Source organism: Chelonoidis abingdonii, chromosome 1 (assembly GCF_003597395.2).
Source record: "Chelonoidis abingdonii isolate Lonesome George chromosome 1, CheloAbing_2.0, whole genome shotgun sequence".
In the NCBI taxonomy this organism is placed as follows: Eukaryota; Metazoa; Chordata; order Testudines; family Testudinidae; genus Chelonoidis; species Chelonoidis abingdonii.
Window position 1 is genome coordinate 20,112,268 of NC_133769.1, and position 9,886 is coordinate 20,122,153.

General features: G+C 46.2%; 1 pseudogene; it reads right to left on the minus strand.

Moving 5' to 3' along the window:
- Positions 1-6,703, minus strand: part of LOC116837264 (semaphorin-3D-like) — a 31,927-nt pseudogene extending 25,224 nt beyond the window's left edge.
- Positions 6,704-9,886: the final 3,183 nt, after the last annotated feature.

Consider the following 9,886-nt stretch of genomic DNA (forward strand, 5'->3'; position numbering starts at 1 on the left):
CTGCCTAACAACAAAATCAATAAAACTACAGATTAATGTAATTGGTTTACGCAGATGTGAAAAAAAGATCAGAAATTATGACCGCCAGCAAATATTCTCTGCTACTTGCCAGTAGATGATTTCTGTCCAGAAAGATTGTAATTCACCCTGCACAAAGGGCCAGCACCAAATCTAAAAACTCCACTTAAGAACTATTCTGAAGGCTTAAATGGGACGGAAGGGATGCACTTTACTCATCTGCACCAAAGGTGAATTTTACCTCTAGTGAAGTCAGTGGATGTTGTGCCAATGACTGTAGAAAGAACAGGATAGTCCTGGTATATTACTTATGCTCTATCACATAATGCAACATCTAAGCCTATTGTTTAGTGTTGATGTGGCTTTAAGAATAATAAATGGTTTGCAGCTGCTCTCTCCTCTTCAATTTTCTGTATTAAAAATGTGTAGCAGTAACATTTATAAAATAGAGGACTGTCTGCTGAGCAAAGTCCAGCCCTTTTAGTGTTAAATATGATATGCCATCTTTGCCCTTGACGTTATGTTATAAGAATGCAGCAAATTGGTGTACATAGTGAAACTCCTGATTACTTGGCAGACAGTCGAGTAATCTTGGTATTTTCAAAGTAATATTTATAATTGGTGTTCATTGCACTGGAAAGAGGACATTGAGAGCCTTTAGGATTCTCATCCTATAGATGATGTATCAAAAGGCACATCGAGAGATTAAATCAGTAATACCAGTTTTACAGAGTCCGTACTAGTGCTATGTGAACTCATTGTGTCTGATTTCAAACCCACTTGATCATTTTGGGTTGGAAAGTTTGAGTATGACCACATTGTTTTGGGCTTGAACTGCCCTTAGGAGAGAGTCCATGAAAAAAGGGCAGATGATGGGCAGAAAGGAAAACGTTAACAAAACAGTAAGGTGAAAAATGAAGTAGAGCTGGACACAATGAAAAGGGAACAGCAAGAGACTGCCAAAAACAAGGAGAGAAACACTTGAATGAAAAAATAAATCAGCACACATTCTATTCTCCATTACACTGGTGTAAATCAAAATCAACTCCACTCCATCAACAGAGTTAATCAGGATTTATGTCAGTGTAATAGAGAGCAGAATTTGGCCCAGTATAGATACCATTTATGGGCAACTCACTGGTGTTGGCCTGACTTAGTGGATTTCTTCTCTCTCTGACATTCTGCCAGCATTGCCAACCCGAAGCGTACTAAACCTTGAATCAAGCTCCAAAAAATCCCACCCCAAAACAAAGCAAGCCAGAGATTGATTTAAAAATAATTAATAGATTTTTGGTTCATTTTATTTGCCTTGTGGCTTTTGTTTCTTTTTTTTAAACTTGATTGTTTGCGTTTTCAAGATTTTCTCCACAACCATGAGGCTTGAAAACATTTTTAAAATGATAATAAGGATCACAGGACTCCAGAATCTGAGGCTTTAGGAAAAACACTACAAATCAAGCAGTGTTGATGAGACATGATAAAACTGCACGAGTTGGCAGCAGTTTCCTAGGAGCTTGAAAATTCATGTTATTATTGATTCAATCACCTTTAGAAAACCAAAGGATCTCAATGTTAAAAATAAAATAAGTTTGGGAACTCGCACTAGTTCTGAGAAATGAATTGCTTCAGAGGTTGAATTCCACAAGGTTTAAAACTCCCCTAAACTATTCTCTGATGCTGGTGAAACACCTAGTGGCTGTTAATGCTTACCTTGAAAATCTGCAGCTCTTCCACAGTCCACTTCTTCTTTATAATGCTCACAACTTTCAGTACTGCTCCTGTGTCTGAAATAAAGGTATGTAGTATACAAAGCAATGCTTGTGTTTCAGTATTTAAGTACAGTTCTGTTTCTAACTGACTTTGTATTAACTCCCCTTCCCATTCTTTTTCTAAGTGATGCTCTAAACTTCAGTTAGAAAGAAGATAAAAAAAAAGAAACTAAACATCAGAGATCATGCTTAATGTAGCCAGGAATTTGCTTTCTAATACATCTATCCATCCTAGGTACTTGTATTGCCTCCATCATTATAGTGTCTGTGCAACTCGCAATTTTTAATGGATCTTAAAACAGCTGTTTTTTCTTAACCTCAGAATACTCTGTGAGACAGTGCTATTAGCCCCATTTTACAGATTGGGAACTGAAGCAAAGCAAGATTTGCCCCATCTCACAACAGAAATTTGGGGGGGAAGCAAGGAGTTGAACTAAGGTCTACTGAATCCCACTCTAGTGCCTTAGCTACTGGATCATCCTTCTTTTTCAGTAAGAGCTTATCTATTTAAACAGTTTTAGGAGCCTTAAAGGGCCTAAAGTCCTTGGCTGAATAGGGATCTTAGTGACTACCTGTGCAGCATGGTGTGATCAGACTTAAAACTGAATTAAAGTGCTTTTAAAATCAAAAAAAGAACAGGAGTACTTGGGGCACCTTAGAGACTAACAAATTTATCTGAGCATAAGCTTTCGTGGGCTACCGCCCACTTCTTCAGATGCACAGAATGGAACATATAGTAAGGAGATATATATATATATATACAGAACATGAAAAGGTTGTTTAAGATCCCAAAGGATTAAGGGTGGAACCTCACACCTGCTGAGGCCCAAATGTGGGACATGTCATGTGACAGTGACCCAAAGTTAGGGATACAGAAATGTTACTCATGCAAGAAAATTGAATTGCAGTGGGATCCTTTATTTTAGTTTAAATAACTCCTTGGATCACCTCAGCTCCAAGATTCTGCATTTCTGCTGTAAATAAGTTCCAACCATAATAGTGAAGGGACACCAAAGCTGTGTGGCATTTAAGTTTTTGGAATTGCAGTGAGTGGCACCCCTGAAAATGAAGCTCAGTTGAGAGGGGGTGCCACTCACTGCAATCCCAAATACTTAAATGCCACACAGCTTTGGTGTCCCTTCACTATTATGGTTGTGCCTGAACAAGGCCATCTGCAACACCCACATCTCACTTGGCCTAAACCCAGGACTCATGAGCTGCATGAAGCCTTGTGCATGGGTTGCACATTTTCCTGACAGAATACGGTACATATAGGGAGGCAGGTTGGAAGTCTAGTGAATTGAGTATTGGACTCTGGAGTTCTAACCCCACCTCTGTCATTGACTCACTGGGTGGCTTTCAGAAGTTCTGTGCCTCAGTTTCCCAAATTCATCAGGAATTAAAACACCTCTCTACCTCAAAGGGAAGATAAAATTCATAGATATTTGTGAATCTCTATTAAAGATATCAGGCTTGATCATCTACTGGGTCGTCTACTCCCCAGTGCCGTAAATTCCAGTTGGTGGAGTCTCACCATTCAAGGGAGCTAGCCAACCCTGCCCCCAAAACACATAGGCTGGTGAAGGGACATGACATGGATGTCTGGAAGATGCAAGGCAGGACTGAATCAAGCCCATTCAGTACTAAATAGCATGTGTTGCATTAAATCAATATATAAAACAAATAGTATTAAAATGACAAAAATACATTTTAAAGCAAAGTAGGAGACTACAGCTGATGACTTCAAGTGGACGTTAGAAAATGTCACTACCTGCCTTCTGTGTTAGTAATGTCAACATCTTTATCTAGGGTTGCATAGATACAAATGGGCTGCTGCTGGAATAGCTATACATAACAGGCAGCCTTTCTAAATACTCTAGCAATGTTGGTTGAACACATTCAAACATACTTTAAGCTTCTGATCTTCTGGTGACCAAAACCTCCCAAGTTATTCAGTGTATTTTTTTAATTCAGTCATTATATAATCTTTGAAATATTATCTTTCAGTCTGAATTTCCACAGCATAGATTTAAACATAAAATGAAATAAAACCATGTACTTCTGAAGAAAGAAGAGTTCATTTGTTAACTAACAGGTGCTGTAGCTAATAATTTTCTCTCCATTCAAATTATGGAGCACCACCTAGTGACTACATGGTACCTAGCCACCTCTAAATATCTAAAGAAGAATTAACACTGAAGAATTAGATGTCAGTGCTATCTATCAGTAGCTAACCCGACAGGAGGTTAGCTATTGATCTAATATAAGTTCATTCTGTATAATAAAACCTACTGCAGTAGCAGACGGCACAAAACTGAATGCAAATTGTAGAACATGCCAAAACAATATTCTACGTTAGGCAATAAATCTACCTTTTCTGAATCTATGTTTAATTTTTTCATAACTTTTCAGCGTGTGTAACTTGAATGATTGTGTGTGTGTTGTGTGTATGCTTCAGATGTATCTTTTATACTTGAATTGTAGGGGTTCACAGTTTTTGAAAGTGCATGATTATTTTCCTCTTTTGATTGCTGTCAGAAAGACTTCATTCAGAAGCAAAGCAATGAAGGTTCTCCGTGATTCAGGCAGTGCTTGTTCCTGGATAGCCAACTGTGCTGTGAAAGCAAGCCACACTGAAGTTCTTCCTCATGCTAAAATCCTAGTCCATCTTACTCTCGGTCAAGCTGATGGGAGCCAGCAAGCTAGTGAAGATGCTTCAGCAAGATGGAAGGTGAATAGGCCTGCTTTACAGGCTACCCTGACTGCCCTCTGAGGGCACGTCTACTCTGCATTTGGGAGTGTGATAAGTGTTCTGAGCCGGATGAGTCATCCTTGTTCCGAGTCTGACCTGTCATTACCTCTCAGAGTCCTAAGGGTCCAGACAATCCACAAGCAAGGGTCTAACCAGGTGACCCCAAGTCAGGTATGTAGGCTCCTAATTAAAGCAGAAACTCCAGTATGCTCAAGGTCGCTACCAAAGCTGGATTTCCAATTAGGCAAAGTGGGCACGTGCCTAGGGGCATTGGTTTTCTAGGGATATTGCCAAATATGAGACTTTCTAGCCAGGCATAATTTCCTTTTACTGCAGAAAATGTTCTGCAGTTCCATGTTTCTCCCACCAGAGGCAGCTGTGGCACCAGAACAGCCTGAGCTGGCTGAGGCTGACAGCTAGCAAGCGGGCGGTGAGTCTATCTTTTCCTCAAGTGAAAAGTCACAGCAGCCTTCTTGGAGCCAAGTTAGGAGGCAGAGTGGGCCACACAGGGATGGGGGGTCACAGGGCTCCAGGCAGGGCCACATGGGGATCTGGGAGCGGACCCCAGGCAGGGCCACATGGGGACACAGGAGGAGGGTTCCAGGCAGGGCCACATGAGGACACGGGAGGGGGTTCGAGGCAGGGCCACATGGGGACAAGGGAGGGGGTTCCAGGCAGAGCCACATGAGGACACAGGAGGGGGTTCCACGCAGGGCTACATGGGGACACAGGAGGGGGGTTCCAGACAGGGCCACATGGGGACATGGGAGGGGGTTCCAGGCAGGACCACATGGGGACTCGGGAGAGGGTTCCAGGCGGGGCCACATGGGGACACAGGAGGGGGTTCCAGGTAAGGCCACATGAGGATGCTGATGGGGGGCTCCAGGCAGGACCAAATGGGGCAGCAGGGGGCTATAGGCAGGGCCACATGAGGAGTGGGAGTGCACTGAAGATGCTGTGCCTAGGGTGTAAATCCGGCCCTGGTCGCTACCTTGATGGGGAACACCCAGCTGCCTGATAGTTCTGACAGACTGCTCCTGCTCCAGCCTGTCCCTGCTCCAGCCTGCCACTGCCCTGTCCCAGTCCCAGTTGGTCACTCAGCTGTCTTGCTAAGGAACAAGCCTTCCAATCTGGGATTACAGACTTGTGTTAGTGGGGCTCATGCTAATACTCTAAAAATTGCTATGTAGGCTGAAACTTGAGCTCTGAGGTCGGGGGAGGGAGCTTAAGAGCTAGAGCCACAATGTCTGCAGAGCTATTTTTAGGGTGCAAGCATAAGTCCTGATAAGTCTGTGGAACCGGGCTGGAGGGCTCACTCCCAGCAATAGTAGAGACATGCTCTGAAGAGCCAAGGAATGGAGGAGTGTACAGACAGATACCTCTGTGAGGGATGAGGAGAAACCAGGCCACCACTAAGGCAATGGCAACACGTATATGGGAAACCTAAACAGTTTTCAGGGAAGCAGGAGGGTCCCACCATAACCTCTTTGCCACACTTCTCAATGTTTCTGTGGCAGGGAGTTGTAAAGACAGGATTCATGGTTTTGGGGTTGAAATTCAGTGGGTTTTTTTCAGAATGTCACATTGATTTGTTGTCATATATCCTACATTATTTGCCTAACATAGGCAACAAAGAACCTGAACTCTGCCTTAGCAAAACCCACAACATCCTACCATAACCCAAAGTGGAAAGTCACAGAAGATGAGGGAAGATGGGAGCAGGTTTCGGTGCCTTGTAAAGCCCAAATCAGCATGAAGTGGATGTATCCAGGCAAAGAAGAACGCCGGGTATAAAAAAGGCACACAGGCTAAAAGTGTGCATGCTTCATGAAGCTTTGAGCAGAGCTGCACCCATGAAAGAAACCACAATGTATCTGGCATTAGGGATAAACTTCACTCCCTGTCTAAATCTGTTCCCCACTCCCACATGCACACACACACACACACATGAAACCTGGGCTTTGCATGGGGGAACTAAGCAGGGTTGTGGGGAGGAGAAGTCCTTCTCCAAGTGCAGATAGTCCATGCCTCTCCTGAAGCACTTTCCACCTACTAGATCCAAGTAAGCGTGGATCGTTTTGTTCTGCCCCTAGCCATACCCAACACTCCCCTTGATGCCAACATTCTGAGTCAGCATGTTGGCACGCACGGGTGCAGTGGCCATTCTGCACAGCCACTTCACCCAGACCTTCCCATGTCATCCGTCTGTGGTAAATTTCACCATGCATTAATTCTCCTTTTCTCTGAAGGAGTGAGTTACTGTGAATATTGCATTAGGTTGATTACTTCAGCAGAAGCAAACCTGCATGGAGACAGGATATGGTTGCTTAAGTGATTCCTATAGGTATTACAGTATGTAATTATCAAACATGCGGGTTTTAACTTCTATTCTCTTTCCGTAGCAGCAATAGAAATGGGAATAAAGAAACAAAATACAGACACTTCAGCTACTATTTACAACAAACCAGTCCCTTATGCCCTCCAGTCTCACATGTCACTTTTTTTTTTGGTTCACAAACCTACACAGAATAATGCATTCCTATAAACTGCATTCACTGAAAAACACCACAGTGAATAGTTCAATAAACCAGAACAACAGCCAGACTGTGCAGGTTCCTCCAAAACAGGCTTAACTTCCCTCCTCTGTTTGTTATTTTATTATCCTAGCAGGGCCACTGGTGCTCTTTTAGTTAAGGTTTTGTCAGCACTTCTATTATAATGCCTCATTTTTAGGGATTTATAGTTTTGACTAAAGTAATTCATTACCGGCTTAAACTTTAAATTTTTGAGCTTTTAACCCAGAATCAAATGGTTCTATAATTAAAAAAAGAAAAAAAAAACCTCAGCTTTTCTGTTCAGATTATTCTGTTTTGCTACTGTACTATAAACCAGTTAGGACCTGATCCAAATATCATTGAAGGTAATGACTCTTCAGTGAGATTTAGAACATCTATTAAAATAATTTCCATGCGGGTCATAGGCTCCAATTCAGAAAAGTAGGTACTGAGGGAGGATAGCCCCCAGGTCCACCACTTCCACCCAAGTCCAGGGGTGGCAGGTTTGTATAATTTTTGATGGCAACCAAAATGGGGCCAAGTGTCACGTGCCCCCCGACACACACCCACACACCCCTACCTGCCCTGTAAGCCAATATATATATTTTTAAAATAACGTAAAAATGGACTGGAAACAGTAAGCGTTTAACAGTTTCCCTATATTGGACAATGTGCGGGGGAGGGCTCTGACTGTGGGTGAGGGCTCTGGAGTGGAGCTGGGGATGAAAGCTTTGGGGTATGGAGAGGCTCAGGGCTAAGGAAGAGGGTTGTGGTGTGAGGGTTCTGGAGTGGAGCTGGACATGAGGGCTTTGGGAGGGGCTCAGGGCTAGGAAAGAGGGTTTGGGTTTGGGGGAATGAGGGCTTTGGCTGGGGCTGGGAATGTGGGGTGTGGGAGGGGCTCAAGGCTAGGGAAGAGGGTTGGGGTGAGGGAGTGAGGGCTGTGGATGAGGGGTTTGGGGTGTGGGAGGGCTCAGGGCTAGGGAAGAGGTGTTGGGGGGTGAGGGCTCTGGGTGGGGATGAGGGGGTTGGGGTGTGGGAGGGGGCTCAGGGCTGGGGCAGAGGGTTGGGGTGCGGGAGGATGAGCGCTCTGGCTGGGGGCATGGGCTCTGGGGTGGGGCTAGAGATGAGGCGTTTGGGGTTCAGGCAGGCTGCCCTGGGGCTGGAGCCAGAGAGGAGGATTCCTCCCAGCCCTCTCCCCACTGGCAGCAGCAAGCTCCAGGGGCAGGCCTCCCTCCTTCCCCCTAGCAGCACACTCAGCCCGCACTGGTCACTGCACGTGCTCCTAGGGCCCCTCTCTGGTCCAGAAATCCCCCTCGCCTCCCCTGTGGTGGGTGCCAGGGAGAGAGGGGGCTGCCATCACATGTATGCCTCCTTCCTCTGCAGTGCCGACACCTCGGCCTGCCGCTGGTGCTGCTCCCTTTGGTAACCAACAGCAACAGTGGCTGGAGAGGGAGCACAGCACGGGGCGGCAGGGCAGCCGCCCGATACCTAGTGTGCAAGCAAGGATGCTCCGGGGGAGGCAAGCAGGGGTAGCAGCTGGGGCCGGGGATTGCTCCGGGAGAGGAGCACAGGGTGGCAGGTTGGGCTGGGGGAGAGACCCAGCCCCAAACATTGGTGGTGCTGGGCCCCTGGGCCCTGAATATTGCTGGAGCATGGACACCATGGGCCCATATAACTCTCCGCCCTTGCCCAGGCCCCCTGCCACCAGAGCCCCGAGCCCTCACCACCACAGCCACTGGCCCAGTCCTGCCCCAGGCTATCCCCCCAGCCCCAAAGGAGCACCTGGAGGGCAGATGGCCCCAGCCACCCCAGGCCCAGAGTGCCAGGAAGGCAGGCAGCATGCGGCCATAGCCCCTGCAATCTGGAGCGCCAGGGGGGGTGGGCGGACACAGCCCATCCAGCCCTGGAGTGGGGCTGCTCTGGGGACTGGAGCCTCAGGCAGGCCAGAGAGCAGTGGTAAACTGGGTGTGGGGCCACGCCTGGCTCTTTGGAGAGGCACAGCCTCCCCCAGCGTCTGTGACCCACCGCCCGTGCCCATTGCATTCAATGAAGTAGGCACATGGTTAAAATGTACGTGTATACAATTAGAGTGTATAACCCTGTGAACAAAAGATCAGTCACGAAGGGCTAAATTCACAAAGAAATGTAGGTGTGGTACAAGCCTGGGAATGACTCTGTAGCCTGGTGGTTGGAGCTGTCATCTGGGAGATAGAAGAAACAGGATCCAGTCCCCTTGCTCCAGTACCTTTTTTCATTATTTAACCATAGTGGAACAGCTTTAACATGAGAGCTTCAGAAAGCCTACTGTCAGAATATCCCCTAGCCCCGTGGTTAGGGCTGCCTGCTAAGAGGTAGCAGAGCTTAGTTCAAATCCCTATTCCCTCTCAGGAAGAAGAGAGACTTGAATGGGGGATGATTCCTACTTTCCATGTGAACACCTTGACCACTAAACTCTAAATTATGAGGAAGGGCCTCTGCCCTCGCTCCCCAGTGCTTTGTGTAAGCTTTGCTACAGGGGCCCAATCCAGTGGGCAAGCTCTCTGAGCCCATTTACGAGCTCAGCCCCTGCAGATGAGTTAGGAAGAGAATTGCTTATCTTCCTTCAGTTCATGCATTGCTCTGAGGTTTAGGTGTCCAGATGCTTGGCATGGGACTGCAGTGTACATTCTCAGAGGTGGAAATGTAGGTGCTGAAGCAACTTTTATTGCAAAAATGTAGATGCTGAGTGATTTTAGGCACCTACTGTGTTCAGGAACAGCTGAGAGGGGCCTGATTCTGGGATTTAGGTGCCT